Source organism: Suricata suricatta, chromosome 8 (assembly GCF_006229205.1).
Source record: "Suricata suricatta isolate VVHF042 chromosome 8, meerkat_22Aug2017_6uvM2_HiC, whole genome shotgun sequence".
Lineage (NCBI taxonomy): Eukaryota > Metazoa > Chordata > Mammalia > Carnivora > Herpestidae > Suricata > Suricata suricatta.
This window is the reverse complement of record NC_043707.1, coordinates 110,601,290-110,622,004: the sequence shown is the minus strand read 5'-3', so window position 1 is coordinate 110,622,004 and position 20,715 is coordinate 110,601,290. Positions and strand designations below refer to the sequence as shown.

Genomic DNA, 20,715 nt, shown 5'->3' with positions numbered 1-20,715 from the left:
AGACTTAAAAGAAATGAAGAAATTAAGTTATAGCATTCCCTTTCCTGGGGAATCCTTGAGGCAACCAGCCATCAGCTTTCTTTATAACCTCCCATTCTGCAGGTTTCCAAGCTGACTATCTTCTAATAAACACATCCTCTCTTTGGATAACATTGCTATCTAAGTACAGCATGTGGTACAGATGGGCTTTGGATTTGAATAACAACTTTGTCACTAGCTTTGTAAACTTAGGACAAGTTAACATGTCTCTGAGCCACAGTTTCTGCATCTTTGATGTGGAAATTATAGTGTCTATGCCAAAAGGTTTGTGAGGGTTGAATGGCATTACTTATTTTAATGAATGGATATAAGGAAGAATCTGATAGGTAGGGGGTCTTTCTCCATCTCCCTCACTTATGTCTGTCAGGTTCCTGCCTCTAGTTCTGTCAGCATCCATACCAGCATCACCACAGCTCTCTACAGGGTCTTGCTAGTATCTCTGTCAGAAAAGCTCCAGGGGTGCCTGGTGGCTCAGTTGGTTAAGCCTCTGATTTTGACTCAGGTCATAATCTCATGGTCCATGAGTTCAAGCCCTGCATCAGGCTCTGTGTGGCCAGCTCAGAACCTGGAGCCTACTTCAAATTCTGTGTCTCCTTCTCTCTTTCCCCCTTCCCCACTCACACTCTGTCTCTCAAAAATAAATAAACATTAAAAAAAGAAAAAGAAAAAGAAACCTTTTCTCCAAAACCAATAACATTTAAAAGACCAAAAGCAACTGTAGACAAATTCATTTTCTGCCTATCTCACAAAACTCTCCTACAGGAATCTACCCTCTCCTAGGGCAGAGATTGTCACCACCAGCTTATTTTATAACCCGTACATTGCCTATATTAGAAAAAATAACTTTGCGTTTTTTTTAAGTTGAATTTTCAACAACTCTTAAGTTTTTTGTAACAGCATCTTGCATAAATTTTCAAGTATGTAAGTTCTATTTCTACACTTGTAGTACAAAACAGTAAGGTAAAGGGGCACCTGGGTGGCTCAGTTGGTTGAGCATCTGACTTCAGCTCAGGCCATGATCTCATGGTTCGTGGGTTCAAGCCCAGCATTGGACTCTGTGCTGACAGCTCAGACTGGATCTTGCTTTGGATTCTGTGTCTCCTTCTCTCTCTGACCCTCCCCTGCTCAATAAGCATGGTTCTCCTTCAGTGATAAGTACCCAAGCAAAATACACAAGATGTACAGGGTGTGAGTATGACTAATTTCAAAGCCAGCTATACTATATTTGGCTTGTATTAAAAATGTCAGAAGTAACCGAATTAAGTACAATGTTCCACCATGAAAAAAATTCAATAACGAGGTTGATCTGATGTCAGGCAAAATTTAATTATACAAATCAGAAAAAAAGTCTTTTTAATCTCCACTTAAAAAGCAAAACATCAAGTAATGATCAGAGAATAACAGCAACTCAAAATTCATATTCCTGAGGTATCTAGGTGGCTCAGTTAAGCATCCAACTCTTAATTACCGCTCAGATCATTATCTCACAGTTTGTGGGATTGAGCCCCGCTTTGGGGGAATCTGCTTGGGATTCTCTCTCTTCCTTTCTCTCTGCCACTCCCCTGCTTGGGATTCTCTCTCTTCCTTTCTCTCTGCCACTCCCCTGCTCGCTCTGCCTCTCCTTCCCTCAAAATAAATAAATATTTTTTTAAAAGTCATATTCCTGATTTCCTCCTAAATTACAGTGGTCAGACATTCAATTTCATCTTCTCTGATTGACCTAAACTCCTTCAGCTACCCCAATTGGGATTACCATCGAATATATTTATTAAACATGCCAAGGGATAAGACTGGAATCAGAAGATGGAGAACCAAAGTAGAACAAACAAACTGAAAGGTTACCAGGAAAAAGAGGCTAGGATCATTTTGTTAAAAAGACAATCAAATTGCTAACTTATGGAACTATCATAGGAGAAGGGAATCAACTATGTGCTGGGATCTGCGCCAAGCACTTCAAAAATGACTTTTCATTAAAGTATAATATGGATACTGAAAAGTACATAAATCATAAGCAAAGCTCAGTGAACTTCTACAATGTGTCTCCAAATCAAGAAAGTGATTGTTACTGGCACCCAAAGAAGTACTCCTTCATGTCCTCTCCCAAGTCATTACTCTACCCAAGAGGAAACTATCTTGACTCCTGCCATCGTGGATTAGTTTTGCCTACTTTGAACTTTATATAAATACTATTATAGCCCATGCCCTCCTTCAGGTCCGCTTCCTTCCATTTAACATTTCGTTTGCGAGGTTCATCCGTGTTGCCCCCAGCAGGCACTTTTACCTTCATTACTTGATTTAAAGAACCCAGTAATTCTGGCATTTCCCACTTAGCTCAAAAAAAAAAAAAAAAAAAAAAAAAAGCTGAGGTGCTCAAGTTAACTGAGATTAAGACATCCAAGGTCACAAAGCTACTAAATGGAAAGGCTAAATTAAAGACTGCGTAATATGAAAGCCCATCCCCTTTTTGGTTCCATTATGCTTGCTTACTGGATTTAAAACCAACAAAAAGTCAATCCCTTCCTTGGTTTACTGATCACAGGCCCTATATACGTATTGAGGCTGGGCGAACAGTCAACTACTCTGCAAGTGTAAGAAGTACCGGCGGCACAAAGAAGGAGCTACCTAGTGCAGTGGCTTTTAAAGTTTTCATGATTATGATCCACAGACTTAACTCTAGGCATTTTTATACAATATGCATCCCTGAAAACGTTGCAGTTTATAAAAAGTATGCACTAAAACGGGCCTTGTGGGCAAAACAATGTTATGAATACAGTACTAAAAAGCCTATGGAACTCCGTGTCCTTTACACACACACACACACACACACACACACACACACGGATCGAAGTCATTAAGAAAAGGTTAAATTCAGCTTAACAAACTAAATTAAAAAGAAAGAAGGGTACAATCCATTTTAGAATAATTTCCAACTAAAATTATTTTTAAAAATAAAGATTTAATGTATGATTGAACAAGCCTGTAGCTATCCAGAACATGAAGCTTCTAAGAGTGACTTACTTCCCCAAGGTTTCCTGGAGTGACGATTTGAATGCACTTCACCATTTGCAGACAGGAAACACTTATGGATGGTGACAAAATTAAAATCTGAGGTCAAATCCATATGACTTTGGGGACTGGTAAGAGACTATTAACCCACTTTCCACTTTTTATCTGTTCACCCAGCCTAAGCTGGTCTTTGAAAAACGTCTATTGTTACCAGGTAGCAGAGATTTCAAGATCAACTTAAAATCAAGGTAATAAAATTAGAGTCCAATAATTTAGAGTCCTGTATAGAAAACTACCTCCTCAGACACAGAGCCCTGAGAGTAGAGTAAACCGACACCAGCTTAGGTCACATAATTTAGACTCATCGACAGAATGGTATCTATAAACCATTCTTTTTTTTTTTAATTTATTTTTAAATGTTTATTACTCTTTATTTTTTTCTGTTTATTTTTTTAACATATGCAATTATTTTCCATCATTTACACTACAGTAGTTACAATTACACTCCAAACAGTAAAGCAAAATAAAAAATCAAAACCCCAACTTCTATTTCATGTAATTAGACTTATACAGAAATTATTCTTTAAACCCCCAAAGTCTCAGGTTCTTAGCCTACAAAAAGTGAGTTATGACTTCCTGGCATTGTCCAGGGTCCTGTATGAATCTTACAGAACTGCAATCCTGGGGCAATTACGGTTTCTCTGTCAGAAGAAAACTGCAACTTAGACTGAGGCTCGCTGTGGTTCATTCCAGGTCACCAAGGAGTCCCTTCCACAGGGCTTTGAATTCTTCACCAGAAAGCCAAGGGGCTATAACTCTGCAGTGCATTCCCAGGCAAGTCCCATATTTACTACAAACAAGTGACACACTTGTTTCCTCATCATCCACCTCTACAAATGCCCGATTTGATGGCTTCATAGAAGATCTGACTGTTACTGAAATAAGGGAAATTCATCAAGTGACATCAGTTGTCTTGCCGGTGAGCCCCAGGCAACTGATCCAACACCCATTTCTGGCTGGGAATCTGAGCCCACCTCTCTCTTCCCGGCATCAGTAAGGCCAGAGACTACAGAGGGCTCCCAGTGGAATGTGTCCCATGTGAGTCTAAAACCGTGCAGCAATCTCAGGAAAGGGCTCTCTTTCCTAGGAAAAAAAAAGGGGGGGGGTGGGATGGGGCACCTGGGCGGCTCAGTCTGTTAAGCGTTAGACTCTTGATTTTGGCTCAGGTCATGATCTCATGGTGGGTGGGATCGAGCCCTGTGTTGCGTTCTGTGCTAACAGCATGGAGCCTGCTTGGGACTCTCTCCCTCTCTCTGCTCAACCCTGCTGGTGCTCACACGTGCACACACACTCTCTCTCTCTTAAAATAAATAAGTAAACATTAAAAAAATTGGGGGACAATAAAGAATATATATATATAAACATTCCAAACAGCAAAGGCAGGAGAGTGCTGCCATTTGCTAACTGTCACTCTGTTTCTACCAGGAACTCCCTTCAAGCTAACAAGTCCGAACCCTTCCATAGAACCACAGAGCCAGCAGGACCCAAGAGGCATGAGAAGAAAAATATGTGCGTCCAGTTTTACTTCAGAGATAAAAGTTCCTGATAGCTTAGCTTTCTGGGTGTTGTTGTTTTTAAATCTTAGAAATTTAGCTTTTAGGACACAAGATGCCTTTCTCACCTTCCTCAGATATTGACCCAGCAACTCATTCCTTAATTAAAGTCTAATTTTTCCTTATTTTGAGTCCCTGGGGTTCACTGGGCCAGGACTAGTGGTAGGTTTTATCTCAGAGAACAGTCTTATGTGGCAGTACTAGTTCAAAGAGCCCCAGAAATTTATTTAGTCAAAATCACCGACAGGTGTGAAATCATGCAATACTCTTGAACTCATCACGTCTTCTCCCGCCCTGACACACTTGAAGAGTACAAAACAAGGCACTGGCTTTTGGCAAGAGGGTAGGAGGCAGAACTTATTTGATTAGAAGAGAGTCTCCACTGAAGGTGTTTGGAATCTCCAAGGGTATTTGTGGCATTGGGAACAGCGCCTCCTTCAGTCCGTAGGCTCCTTCCACCGCCCTGCCCCTGACCCAGGGTCTAGAGCAGGACTGCCCCAGAGAAATATAGTTCAAGATATTTTTGTCATTTTAAGCTTTCTAGTAGTCTTATTTTAAAAAGTTAAAAAGATGGAAATAATTTTAATAATGTATTTTATTTAACCCAGTATACTGAAATATTATCATTTCAGCCAGTATTATAAATTCTTTTCAGCCAGGAATCATTATAAATTTTTTCAGCCAGGAATCATTATAAAAACCAATTAATATGCTTCATATTCTTCCTTCTATTAAGTCTTCAAAATCTAGTGTGTATTTACAATTATCGATTATCTCAAGTCAGATACTAAATTTTCATCAGAATTATTGGATTTGAATTTTAAAAAAATTTTAGTGTTTTATTTATTTTTGAGAGAGAGAGACAGAGACAGAGATAGCATGAACAGGGGAGGGTCAGAGAGAGAGGGAGACACAGAATTCGAAGCAGGCTCCAGGCTCTGAGCTAGCTGTCAGCACAGAGCCTGATGCGGGGCTCGAACCCACGAAGGGTGAGATCATGACTTGAGCTGAAGTGGGATGCTTAACTGACTGAGCCACCCAGGCACCCATGGATTTGAATTTCAATTTCATAAAATTTACAGTTGAAATAGAAGATTCGCATACCCAAGGTATTCAAAACATACTTTAAACTTTCCCAATAGTTGTACTGAGAATCTGTTTTTAAATCTACACATTTTTAAAAATCAGTTTTAAGTTTACACATAATTAAAATTAAATAAAATTTACAGCTCAGTACTTCAGTCCCACTAACCATGTGGCTATCGTGTTAGACCATCCATATTTAGAAGACATAAATTATTAACTTAAATATTAAGTTACTTAATATGATCTAACACTTTACTTGTATTAAGTTATTCAATTCTCACAACCCAGTAAGGTAGGTATTATTATCTTCATTTTATTGATGAGAAAATCCATACAGAGAGATGTCTCAGAATTTGCCCCAAATTACACAGTAGTAAATGGTGGAGCTGGAATTCAAAGCACGGTACTTTGTCCGATCTCTTATCTCTAAGGCTCAGGGTTTTCCAGGAAAATGAGGCTATTTGGTACGCCCTAGGCATAAGTGCAATCTTCTGCCTCTGGTAAGAGGCTCCCAGCACCGGCTGACTTCCCCCATCATCCGGCCCTGTCCTGGTTATGTGTTAGTGTGGGTTAGATCATGTCACTCACCTGCTTAAAATCTCCCAAGTGCTCCTAGCACTTAAATCCAAGTCCTTTATCCTGACCCATGTCATCATTCACATGATCTGTCCCCTCCTCTACCCCTCCCCTCTTACAGCCCTCACCATCCTCACTGCTCCAGCCACACTGTCCTCTGCTGCAGATGCAGGCCAAAGTCCTCACTACCTGCGGGCCTTTGCACTACCTGGAATGCTCTACCCCGTATTCATATGGCTGGCTTCTGATCACTCAGGTCTCAGTTTAAATGTCATCTCCTGAGAGAACCCTTCCCTGACTACTTTATCAGTCGGTTAAAAGTGTCTGACTTCGGCTCAGGTCATGATCTAGCAGTTCATGAGTTCAAGCCCCGCATTGGGCTGTCTGCTGTCAGCATGGAGCCTGCTGCGGATCCTGTCCCCCTATGTCTGCCCCTCCCCAACTTGTGCACATACACACTCTCTTTCTTTCAAAAATCAAAATAAATAAACAAATAAAGTAGGGGCATCTGGGTGGCTCAATTGGTTAAGGCTCCAACTTCAGCTCAGGTCATGATCTCACGCTTCATGGGTCCGAGCCCTGCGTCAGGCTCTGTGCTGACAGCTTGGGGCCTGGAGCCTGCTTCAATTCTGTCTCCCTCCCACTCTGCTCCTCCCCTGGTCACACTCTGTCTCTCAAAATAAACAAACATTAAAAAAAAATAGTCACCCAGACTCCCTCTGTCCTAGCACCCGTGGTTCTCCACAGCAGTTAACACCATTCAATATTTGCCTATGTATCTGTCTGCTCCACCGGGGCTGTGTCTGTGTCACTCGTTCAGCACTATATCCCAGCACTTGGAATAGTGCCTGGTATTGAGGCACTCAGTAAGTATTTTTGAATGAAATGAATGAGTGCTAATCATTAAGAAAAAAACAAAAGCATAAAAATTTTAAATTATGTAACCAGAATACAGTGTCTACTTCCTGAATTTAAAAATCATTTTGGGTGGTTTATAAGTAGAACTTATAGGTGATTTATGAGAGAAACAGTTTAAGGCCAGTCTCTCAAAATGAAACAAAACAAGCTGGGTCATTTAGTATATATAAGTGAGGCTCAAATCTGACAGGATCATTACAAACAGGTAATGAGAGGATGAAGGGAGTTGAGACACAATTATGACTATAACTTAGCTTCTCAAGGACTTTTCTAAGGACAGTTCGCACAGCTCATTAAGGAAATCCGCCTGACACTGGGCAGCACTGGAAAACAGGGAAGAGCACCATCGGAGAACCAGAAATGCTGAAGAATTTCTGTAACAGATCATCTAAACGTGGCTGTATAATGGAGATCAATCAACACTGAGAGGCTGTAGCCAAACAAAGGTAACAGGGGTGTATTTACTGGTAGGGCATCCTACATAGGTCAGCTGTCCTGGGGAGAAACCCGCACTCAGTGACAAATGTGGGTGCTGATGGGAAGTGCCGACATGCCTGCGCTCTGAAGATCAGTGCACGCACCCCACGCCTGGCAAACGAAGCTTCTGGCTGCAGTGTTTGCTGCCGGGCACAGAATGTACACTCTTGCTTTTTATTAAACTTTAAAGATCTTTTCAAAAGAGAAAGAGACAACAAGGATGACTATAAAGAACCTACTCTAAAGGTGACACTGAAAAAAGCTTAACTGAAGGCATTCTCAGGAAAATGCAATGGGAGGATTTAAGGTTGGAAGCAATAATGTAGGAGCACAAATAGTACAGACAGATTCAAATAATGAATAACTCAGTAAAAAATTGTTCATGGGTACAAAGAAATGTAAATTAGAAAACTATAATTTAATCGCAAATATCTGAAATGTAGTTGCACTCCTGGCTTCCAATTAGTTAAAAAAAAAAAAAAAGCCTGGTTCAGAAAACTCCTAAAGAATTATCAGAGAAAGTTCAATACAGCTGGGTGGGTAGAGGGTCAGATAAATATATGTGTGATATTTACAAGTAATGGTAAAATTTAGGAGGTGGGCATAAGGTTTTTTACTGCAAAACCTTTTCAATTTTGTTGTATGTCTAATATTTTTCATAAGTAAAAATAAACTTGAAAATATGTATGTCTCAAAGCTTAACATCAGGCAATAGCGAAAATGTAGGTAATGTCACGGGAAGAATGAACACTGGTTTTTAGTACTTCTACATATAAGCACCATTCATCACAACAAACCTGGCGGTATGTGGCACTATCTCCATTACATACCCTACCCTACCCCTACACACACACACACACACACACACCCGAGGCTCAAAGAGTATTTTAACAAAATTACTTGAATATCAGTGAATATTAAGCCTGGGGTCAAAATATGCATATATGCTTAAAAATATACCTAAAATCTTGGGGCGCCTGGGTGGCTCAGTTGGTTCAACGTCTGACTTCAGCTCAGGACATGATCTCAGTTGGAGCCCCACGTCGGGCTCTGTGCTCACAGGTCAGAGCTTGGAACCTGCTTTGGATTCTGTGTTTCCTCTCTCCGTCCTTCCCCCACTCACATTCTAACTCTTTCTCTCAAAAATAAACATTTTTAAAAACATTTATTTATTTTTGAGAAACAGAGAGAGAGATCATGAGTAGGGGAGGGGCAGAGAGAGAGGGACACACAGAATCAGAAGCTGGCTCCAGGCTCTGAGCTGCCAGCACAGAGCCCAATGTGGGGCTCGAACCTACCAACTGTGAATTCATGACCTGAGCCGAAGGTGGACGCTAAACCAACTGAGTCACCCACATGCCCCTCAAAAATAAACATTTAAAAAAAGTCTACCTAAAATATTAGTCCATCTTTATCATTTATTTTCCATAGACATCCAAGAAAGTGACTCAATTTCACCTTTTGCTCGGAGAAATACTTTAAAAATAAAAAGAACATGTTAAAATACACTTTTGAAAACAATGTTTTACAAGATGTTATACAAAATATAATTGGCTTCCAGTTTCAAAGTCCTTTACAATTTTTTTCCACTAAAGAGAGAGAGAGAGTGTGTGTGCATGGAGAAAGGGTAGAAGGAAATGGATAGAGAGAATCTTAAGTAGGATCCATGCCCAGTGTGAAGCCCAAGGTAGGGCTTGATCTCACAACCCTAAGATCAAGACCTGAGCCTAAATCAAGAGTCAGAGCCTAAAAGCCCATCAACTGATGTATGGGTCAAGAAGATGTGGTTTCGGCAAAGGAAACAATCAATAAAACTAATAGGCAACCGATGGAATGGGAAAAGATACTTGCAAATGACATATTGGAAAAAGGGCTGGTATCCAAAATCTATAAAGAACTCACCAAACTCCACACCCGAAAAATGAATAATCCAGTGAAGAAATGAGCAGAAGACATGAACAGACACTTCTCCAAAGAGGACATCCAGATGGCCAACAGACATATGAAACGATGCTCAGTGTTACTCATCATCAGGAAAATACAAATTACAATCACACCGAGATACTACCTCATGCTGGTCAGAGTGGCTAAAATGAACAAATCAGGAGACTAGAGATGCTGGCAAGGATGTGGAGAAACCCTCCTACACTGTTGGTGGCAATGTAAATTAGTGCAGCCCATCTGGAAGACAGTGTGGAGGTTCCTCAAAAAATTAACAAGAGAACTCCCCTATGACCCAGTAATAGCACTGCTAGGAATTTATCCAAGGGATACAGGAGTGCTGATTAATAGGGTCTCATGTACCCCAATGTTCATAGTGGCACTGTCAACAATAGCCAAATCATGGAAAGAGCCTAAATATCCACCAACTGATGAATGGATCAAGAAGATGTGGTTTATCTATACAATGGAATACTACATGGCAATGTGAAAGAATGAACTCTGGCCATTTGTAGCAATGTGGATGGAACTCGAGGGTGTTATTCTAAGTGAAGTAAGTCAGGCAGAGAAGGACAGGTACCATATGTTTGCATTCATAAGTGGAACAGGAGAAACTTAACAGAAGACCCTGGGGGAGGGAAAGGTGAAAAAATAGTTAGGGAGAGGGAGGGAGGCAAACCATAAGAGACTCTTGAATACTGAGAACAAACTAAGGGCTGATGGGGGTGGGGAAGAGGGGACGGGGGATGATGGGCATGGAGGAGGGCACTTGTTGGGATGAGCACTGGGTGATATATGGAAACCAACTTGACAATAAACTATAAAAGAAAAAAAACCTCAACAATAAAATAAATAACCCACTTTAAAAAAAAAAACAAAAGAAATTAGAGTTTCTTGGGGCACCTGGGTGGCTCAGTCGGTTAGTGTCTGACTCTTTGTTTTGACTCAGGTCATGATCTCATGGTTTAGTGGATTTAAGCCCCACATTGGGATCTGCCCTGAATCTGCCAAAGCCTGCTTGTGATTCTAACTCTCCCTCTCTCTGTCCCTCCCCAGCTTGCGATCTTTCTCTCTCTCTCAAAATAAATAAATAAACTTTAAAAATTATTAAAAAAAAATAAAGAAGATGTGGTTTATATATACAACGGAATACTACATGGCAATGAGAAAGAATGAAATCTGGCCATTTGTAGCAACATGGATGGAACTGGAGGGTATTATGCTCAGTGAAATAAGCCAGTCAGAGAAAGACAGATACCATAAGTTTTTCACTCATATGCGGATCAGGAGAAACTTAACAGAAGACCATGGGGGAGGGAAAGGGGTAAAAAAAAGTTATGGAGAGGGAAGGAGGCAAACCATAAGAGACAAATATTGAAAACAAACAGAGTTGATGGGGGATGGGGGAGAATGGGTGAGGGGCATGGAGGAGGGCACTTGGGATGAGCACTGGGTATTATATGGAAACAAACTTAACAATAAACTATAACTTAAAAATCTAAAAAAAAAAAAAGAAAAGAAAAAGAAATCAAGAGTCAAACAATCAAATGAGCCATCCAGGCACCCCCAAAGTCCTTTATAATCTTCAATGTTAACTGACTGACATATTATCTTACTTTTATTACATTATTTGTGTACATCTTTTACAGTTCTTTTAATGCTGTAATTCCCTTGAAGTCAGGATCCATAGTTGAGTCATTTCTACATTTTTTATAATAGTACCTTGAAGAGGAGTTTAGCCAACGTTTACTTAAGGAAAGAATGTGATCGTCACACACAAAAAAAATGCAATATGGCTAGGACACCTATTCACATTATTCTTATTAAATACTTAAGGATAAAACAGAGGCAGACTAAACTCTGATGCTATTTCTTAGCTAAAAAGCTCATGTTTTGAACTAGGGCTCCAGTCTTTTCCTATTGTACCAGTAGCTCAAAAACGACACTAAGTAAGCCTGATTCTCCAACTCAAATCCTGGCAGGGTGTCCAAAGGAAAAAGCTTTAGTTACCTTATTTTTTTAAATGTTTGAGAAATCCTAAAAGATGGATCCTAATGTTTGCAAACCTCTTGATTTCTTTCTGTTTTATTTGGACTGTGATAGAAAGAAAATGAAAGTGCTTCTTGAAAATCCTAAACTTGGTTACAAGTTACCTAAAACTCAACAAAACCTGAAGTTGATATATAACAGCTAACTTTATACTCAGCTCTTTGGAAGAATTCCATGTATACATGTTATTTCATATGATTTTCCATAATACCCAGTGAACAATTACTATTACTCCCATTTCATGGATAAGGAAATTTCAGAGTTAGAGTTAGTAGGTGGTTGAATGGGGATTTGAAACAATCTAGGTCATGCTCTTTGCAGTATATCTTGCTGCCTGTCTGCACAAAACTCGTCAATAGCCTTCTAAGTGGTCTCTCCACCTCCACTCTGTCATGTGCGTGGCAACTGGAGTAATCCCTCTAAAATAAAAATTCCATCATGTGGCTTCTCTGCTTAAAATCCTTCACTGGATCCCTGTAGCCTGTAGAATGAAAAGCACCAAAGTCCTCAGGATTGCATACACAGCCTTTCAAATCCTAAATTCTTTAGGATTTGGCCCCTTCTTCTCTAGCCTCATCTAACCATCTTCTCCTTCTCTTTACCTTCTTCCCTTAAGTTATTCTAAATGATCTGCAGTCCCTCAACTCATCTGCAAGTCCCTTTTCCCATCATACCTCAACTTGTCAACATAACAACCCATCCTTCAAAACTTAACTCAGAAATCAATGAATCTCCTCCTCCTCAGCCCTCTTAGCTCTTCTCCCTAGATAATCATTTCCTTTTCTATTTTATGTTTATATCTGGCTTATACTTGCAGGATTTAAATGCTGTATTACAATTATTTGTACATACTTTCTTGTCTCTTTGATGGTGAATCCCTAAGGGATGTCTTAGTCATTTTTACATCCCTAGGGTCTAAGACAGAGTCTGACAATATCAGGCATCAGATACATACATGTTTATTGAGCTGGATTCAAATAAACTCACTTAGGAAGGACACAAATGTTAAAACATGATTTGGATGTTGCAAAATATAAATGTTTCAAAGGGGGAAAAAAGCCTTAAACCCTTACCAAAACTGTGTATAACAATGGCAATTGCCCTGCAGGTCCCTGCTAGCACTCTGTGCCCCAGCTGGGCCTCCAGAAGGTTCATTACTTTCATATTATCACTGTGACAATTTATTAATGAGCTCAACACAAGCAAGACAAATTGAAATGACAGTCCTGGCAGCTAACATCTCTTATTTATCACTAGAGCTAGTCTCTCACTAGCTAGTGCCATGGATAAGACTTCTTCAGTGCAAAACAATATTTACAGAGTATCTTCTAGGAGACCTACAAACACTGTGATTGGCACTAAAGGAATCCAAAAAAGCACAGGTCTTCATTACACTGGGAAAAGAATGTATTCTTGAAAAATAACTGAAAACTGAAAAACACAGACATCCACTGGAAGTGATGATAAAGGATTTATCATGTAATGCATCATTTACGGGTCAATTACCTATCCAGGGGCTAACTGAAGTGCCACTAGGGCTCCTCTTGCTTCACCCCGATGGAGGCAGTATGCATGCGAAAGAAACCAAGAACCAGTCTTAGGCATTCTGGCAGAAGAAGGGTCTGAAAACTAAAGCCACCACCCCTCCAAAAGTTTGAAGGCTTCCTGGTACCCCACACTCCTACCAATGATTTAAAGTTGCTCTCCTGAGATAAAACAAGGCAAATCATAAGCTGTTCAACATAAAAGTAAACTTTAAGTGCAACTAGACATAAATATGGCTTCAAAAAAAATAAAGAGCCTGGGTGGCTCAGTCAGTTAAGCGCCCAACTTCAGCTCAGGTCATGATCTCATGGTTCACAAGTTTAAGCCCCGTGTCGGGCTCTGTGCCAACAGCTCAGAGCCTGGAGCCTGCTTCCGATTCTGTGTCTCCCTCTCTCAAAAATAAATAAACATTTAAAAATTTTTTTAAAGAAAATATAAAGAGAAGTAGCAAGAAGCCCTGTGGACACAGGCAGATACTATACACACGCTGTCGGTCACTGGTGCCTCTAGCACCTCCACGGACCACCCCCCCCACCCCCGATTTGGCTTCTTGGGGCTATCATAACAACGTATGCCAACTAGATGCAATAAACAAAAGAAATGTATGCTCTCACCGTTCTACAGGCTAGATGTCTGAAGTCAGTGTATTGGCAGAGTCAATGCTCTCTCTGAAGCCTGCAAGGGGAAGATACCCTCCTGCCTCTCTCAGCTTCTGGTAGCCTCAGAAAACTGATTTGCGTACTGATGGGAGTGGGGTCCTGCTCTAACAAATAGTTAAAAATGAGAACGTGGCGATAATGGGTAGAGGCTTAATAGGAAAAAAAAACCTAGATTACCTTGAAGAGACGTTTAGTAGAAATAACATTAAAGATGCTTCTGGTGAGATGTTAGAAAAATATGAGGAACATGTGACTGGACACTGGCACAAGCAATTCTTGTTACAAAGTGGCAGAAAACATGTCTGAATTGTGTTTAATCATTGGGTAAACTTATAAGTGATAAACCTGGATATTTAGCTGAGAAAATTTCCAAAGTGTTGAAGTATGGCCTAGTTTCTCCTTGGTGCTGAGAGCAAAATACAAGCCAGAGATAAATTGAGGAATGAACTGTTAAGCAAGAAGGAACCGGCACTTGATGATTTGGAAAATTCTCTGCCTCACCAGACTACATGCTCTGGAAATAGGGCCAAGGGTGTGGTGTGGCTGGATAACCGTTTGCCTGTGAGTCATAGATACAATCAACCATCTAGCTACTCCATCGCTAGGAACAGAGATAGGGTTATCCAGGAAAGATCTCAACTCTCTTGTCAGATGGTTTGAATCCTCATGAACTGCATGAAAGCCTGACAAGGTTTCTGAGAATTTGTACCAGCAGAATGTGTGAGTCTGGTTGGAAGGTAACAAAGATCAAACAAAATGAATGACACCAAGGACAAAGACACAGATGCAGAGGCCTGGGCAACAGAACCCTCCAGGCATGAAAGGGTGAAGCTGCCCTATCAGGCCAGAGGACAGAGCACCAGGTCACAGAAGATTATTCTCAAGCTTTGAGATCTAATGGAATCTGCATGGACTGTGACTTAGACTCGTGACCCTTTTATTCCATTTGCTCCCCTCTGTAATGCAAGTCTTTCCTACACTTGTCCTACCTTGTATCTTGGTAGCAGGTAACTAACTTGTTTTGTACGTTTCACAGGTCCTCAGATGGAGAATTTTGTGGATGGACCATACCAGAATCTCACATGTACCTGATTTAGAAAATGTGATTTGGGACTCCGAGTTGACTGTATTTATATGAGATTCTGGGCTTAGAGTTAAGTCTGGAATGGGTTAGAACTTTGGGGAGTTACTGGGATGGAGTGACTACATTATGCACAATGGAAAGTCATGAATTTTGAGGGGCCAGTGAGTGCACTGCTATGTGCTGAATTCACTGTTCATCATGTTACGGGTTGGAGTCACCAAAATTATGTACTCTTGGTACCTCTGAAGGTGACCCTATTTGGAAGTTGGATCTTTGTAGATACAGTCAGGCCAAATGAGGTCACAGGGTAAGCCCTCATCCAATAGAACTGTCCCTATAAGAAGAGGAAACCAACATGTGGAGATAGACACACACAAGGAGAACACCATATGATGACAGACAGAGACTGGGGTGACAAAGCTGCAAGCCAAGGAATGTCAAGGACTGACAGCCACCACAAGCTAGGAAGAGATTCTACTCAGTCTCAGAGGGAGCATGGCCCAGCTGACACCTTGATTTTATTCTACCCTCCAGACTGTGAGACAATAAATTTCCATTGTTACAAACCACCCCTTTGTGGTACTTTGTTACAGTAGTCCTATGAAACTAAAAATACTTAGTACTAGCTAACGTATATTCAAGACTTACTACGTACCAGGTACTGTGTTAAGTGCCTTGCACCTCATGAGGAAAAGAAATAAAATAACTTTCTACCACACTACTCTTAACCATTATACTAAACTTTCTCTCAGGTACCATATCCTGCATAATAATTTGATCCTTGTCCTAAGTTCCTGGCATAGAGCTTCTAAAACCCTTAGAATTTTCCAAGTGACAGGAGTTATTCATAAGCCCCTTGGACCACACATGAGTGTGTGTGTGCTAATGAGATAACTCAGAATAGGGGCTGGGTGCCAATCACTGGATTAAAGGGTTGGAACTTTGGGCCACCCCACCTTCAGGATCCATACAAAAAAGTCCCACTCAATACCATGAATGCTAAAGCTCAGGGGAACTTCCTAATTGGTAAACACATCAGAGTGCCAGGAGGACGCCCTGATTCCCTGGAGAGAGGGCATGGAAGCTCTGTGTTTGGGATTCTTCCAAACCTCACCCTCCAGGTCTCTTCATTTGGCAAAACCCGATCTGTATCTTTTATAATAAACCTGTAATCCTAAGTGTGGCACTTCCCTGAGTTCTGAGTTGTTCTAGTGAATTACTGAGTCTGAGAGGGAGGTCATAGGAACCATCAGATTAGCAGCTGGTTGGTGAGAAGTGTAGGTGGCCTGAGGACCTCACTTGAGTCTAGCACCTGAAGTGGGGGCAGTCTTGTCGGAACGGTGTTCCCTCAAGTCTATGCAATTTAACACTAACTCCAGGTGGTTAGCGTCAGAACTGAATTGGATTACACCATGTGGAGTCAGAATAGTTGGGTTAAAACAGAATACCATAACTGAATCCTATGGTAGCCTGGTATACCCAACAGCAACCAATGATAGAAAACAGAGAATATGCTATATAAGAAAAGTCATTTGGTTTTTTAGCTGTTTGACTTTCATATATTATTCCTTCATACATTATATAACAACCAATACTCTCCAGCTTTTTCTCATATGCAAAGTCAGGCTTTTCATTATTTCTCTTAAGAAATGCTAACTTTGAGCTAATGTGTAAAGGCAAGTCCACTAGGGAAGAGCTGGGGCATTTGCTAGGTGTTTGGGGATTGAGGCTCATTTGCTCACGCAAGGCAGCAAGGCAAGGACATGATGCTCAGCTGGAGGACCTGGCCTGACTCAATCCCTCCTCACTGACCTCACAGAGGGGCAGGCATCACTGGGTAGTGGACAGACAGCAGGTGGGGGATTTCACAAGGGGACACGTACCAGTGTTTAGAGGGACTGCCACCAACTTATCAGCTCATGAAACAATGATAGTTAATTTCCCCCCAAATGTTTCTTATATGAACTATTTAAGCCTTATAAGTAACTAGAATACAATGTGACTTTTTTTTTTTTAATGAGCCAATTTAAAGTCAACATGTGCAATAACTGATTTAAGTAAGAATCTCTTTTGGAAATGGTAATTTTTTTACATGTGTCATTTCAAACTAGACTCTAAGCTCCGTGAAAGCAGGAACTATATAGCTGTCTCTATATCAAAGACCAGCTTCCTTGGATATGAAAAGAGGGGCAGGTTGATGGCATATGATTTGTTAACATATGTTCTCGTGACTTCTAAGTGCCAAGCCCATAGTAGAGGCTAGGAATATAGTAAGAAAAGATGGTCATTTCTGATAAGAGTTCACATTTTAAAGGAGTCCAACATAAAAGTTCCTGACTTCTTGCTGGAACTTTCTTTGCACTATTTTTTTGAAATCTGAACCAGGTAAACTATATAAGAATAAAAGGAGTCCATGAGACACAGTCATTCCCTCTCTGAGGCCATCTCACTACGGGCTGGAGTCTGGCCTATTTCATCAACTTTTCACACAGTAGGTGTAGCTGGAGCCTTAGTCAAGATGAACACGGAATACACTCTGCATCTGATGCTTCAGTACCTGTGGCCTTAGACAAATCATTTAATCTCCTTAGCCTCATCTTCAACTCTTACGTGAGGGTGGATATGGTCATTTGCTGGCTGACACTGCAAAGATTAAGCAAACAATGTGCCTGTCCCTCCCCAAAGTACTAAATAAATGGTAATCATTAGAATTATCCTTACTATTCTCATCACCATTAATACTATTTCAAAATTCAACAGGCCATGCAGTTACAAAAGGACATATATTGCTTGGTTCTCCTTACATGAGGTTCCCAGAGTTGAAATTCATAGAGGCAGAAAGTAGAATGGTAGTTGCCGGGGTTAGGTGGGGAAAAGGTGTGGGGAGTTATTTTTTGGGGGTACAGAATTTCAGTTGGAGAAGATGATAAAGTTCTGTAGGCGGATGGTGGTGATAGTTACACAACAAATGAATGTACTTATTAATGCCACACAACTGTATATTTTATGAATTATCTTAATTTGATACTTTGTATGAATTATCTTAATTTTCACAATAAACCTAATGATACCGGTATTATCATTATTCTGTATAGGGGCATAAGCTGAGGTACAAGGATTTTAACTTCTCTGAAGTCAAGAAGCTGATAATAATGAGACCAATTTTGTCTAAAGGAATTGAAAAAGCCTTCATAGAAGAGGTGAATTTTGAACCAGAATTTGTAGAATGCATCTTATTCCAGATAGAGAAGGAAGTTTAGGAAATTCTAACTAAGCAAAGGGAGGCAGAAAAGTAGCAATAGTCCAAGGGCTCATATGATGTCCTGTGGAAATGCCAGGTATAGCTCAAGCACAGGATATATGGCAGGAAACTGAATTAGAAAACCAGGTTAGAATCAGATAAGGATCCAGGAATATATTCTACAGCCTTCAGAGTCAAAGAACTATCTTCAAACAAATTTTTGTTGGATGCAAAACACAACACTGTATAATAACTACAGACCTCATCAGGTAGATCAGATAGAAAGGAAGCAAGGAATCAGTCTATACCTTCTGACTCACCTTGACACCTACCCCATCGCTGGGGTTCCTGCACAGAGACCTAGACTCTGTGCAGTCCTCATAAGCAAACTGTTGCCGGTTTGTAGTCAGTAAAGAAATTCAGAGTAGGGCTGCCTGCGTGGCTCAGTCAGTTAAGCATCTGACTTCGGCTCAGGTCATCATCTTGGAGTTTGTGAGCTCGAGCCTCGCATCAGGCTCTGTGCTGACAGCTCAGAGCCTGGAGCCTGCTTCAGATTCTGTGTCTCCCTCTCTTCTCTCTCTACCCCTCCCCTGCTCACTCACTCTCTCTCAAAAATAAACAAACATTAAAAATCAAAAAAAAATCAGAGTAAGCACTCTGAAACTTTGTATTATAATTCAACAGAATAATTTTATTTTATTCAATCTAATAAAATTTTGAATTATATACCTGGATTTTAAAAGATTTCACCTAACAATTTTATTTTATTGTATTCACAAAATTATTCATCTAAGATGAATGAAAAATACTGCTCCTTCACACCAGGTGTGTATGCAAGTGTCAAATCACTAAATTCTATACCTGAAACTAATCTTACACTGTATGTTAACAGAAATTTTTTTTAAATGTAAAAAAATAAAATTCAGGGGCTCCTGGGTAGCTCAGTCAGTTAAGCGTCTGACTTCAGCTCAGGTCATGATCTTGTGGTCCATGGGTTCAAGCCCCGTGTCAGTTGTGATGACAGCTCGGAGTCTGAAGCCTACTTCAGATTCTGTGTCTCCCTCTCTCTCTGCCCCTCCCCTGTTCATGCTGTGTCTCTCTCAAAAATAAATAAAAATATTAAGAAAGATATTTAAAAACATACAGCTCCTTCAACACATGTAGTTTAAGAAGCACTGCCCTAGAGGCTCCACAAATGATCAGATTTTTAACTTAGAAAGTTAGAAAAATAACTCTAGTGACTGTTCAGAGGAGAAAGACTAATTGGCAAATATAAAGCATAAATAGTATTAAAAAAAAAGAACATTTCTGATGACCTAAGGATTACCTGAGTAAATGTTAAACATCTAGCAAATGAATAAGGGCATTTAAGTTCACAGAAAAGGAAGATCTCTATGAGCTAAAGTAGTCAAGGAAGTCTCAGACATGGTAGTAGATTTTCAGAGAAAGACCTTAAGTCATCAATTTCCAGACCTAAATTCATTCAGTGAACAGATTTTAATATTATTTATTACATATGCAGTGTTATTTACTGAAACACCTTATAGATATGAGGTACAGAAGACATGGTCCCTGCCATCATGACGGATACGGGTTAACCAAAAACACACATAGATGTGTCATTTAAAACTAAAACAGGTTAGCCAGTCAGAGAAAGACAAATATCATAGGATTTCACTCATATGAGGACTTTAAGATACAAAACAGATGAACATAAGGAAAGGGAAGCAAATAATATAAAAACAGGGAGGGGGACAAAACATAAGAGACTCTTAAATACAGAGAAAAAACAGAAGGGGTTGTGGGAGGTGAGTGGGTAAGGGGCATGAAGAAATCTACTCCTGAAATCATTGTCACACTATATGCTAACTAACTTGGATGTAAATTAAAAAATACATTAAATAAACAAAAAACTAAAAGTACAAAAGAAAGTCACATGGTACTGTGTAACATAGAGATTAAGCAGATTCTGAGAAATGAAGGTAGTATAATCTAAAGAAGTGATGTCTTAGTTGAAATCTGAAAGACGTATGGAAATTAATCAGCAAAGAAGGGAAAGAGCATTCTAGGCAGAGGGAACAGGCATGAGAAAAATGTGTGAGGTGAGACGGGGCACTGACAGTCCACAGAACAGAAAGTAAGGAAGTATAACTGATATGCGGAAAGCATGGAGCAAAGTGAAAAGAGGTCACAAAGGTAGATGGGCTGAATCATTACAAGTTCAATAAACAACAACATAGACGAGTCTTGAAGACATCATGCTAAGTGAAATAAGCCAACCATAACGGACAAATACTGGATGATTCCACTCATATGAGGTACCTGAAATAGTCTAAATACGTCCTCTGTCATAAAGACAGAAAGTAGGATGGTGGTCGGAGGGTACGAAGGGAGAGACACTTCCCAGGCAGAGAAAACAGCATGTGCAAAGTCTCAGTTATGGGCAGTTATTGTTTAATGAGTACAGGGTTTCAGTTTTGC

The 20,715-nt window shown here is 40.2% G+C and overlaps 1 protein-coding gene across 1 annotated transcript in view; it reads right to left on the bottom strand.

The window, feature by feature from the left end:
• The window catches only part of SCMH1 (Scm polycomb group protein homolog 1), a 158,768-nt gene extending 140,126 nt beyond the window's left edge, over positions 1-18,642 (bottom strand). Inside the window, exon 1 of the mRNA XM_029949393.1 lies at positions 18,555-18,642. The gene's annotated coding sequence lies outside the window, so the exon portion shown is untranslated. The remainder of the gene's footprint in view (positions 1-18,554) is intronic.
• Positions 18,643-20,715: the final 2,073 nt, after the last annotated feature.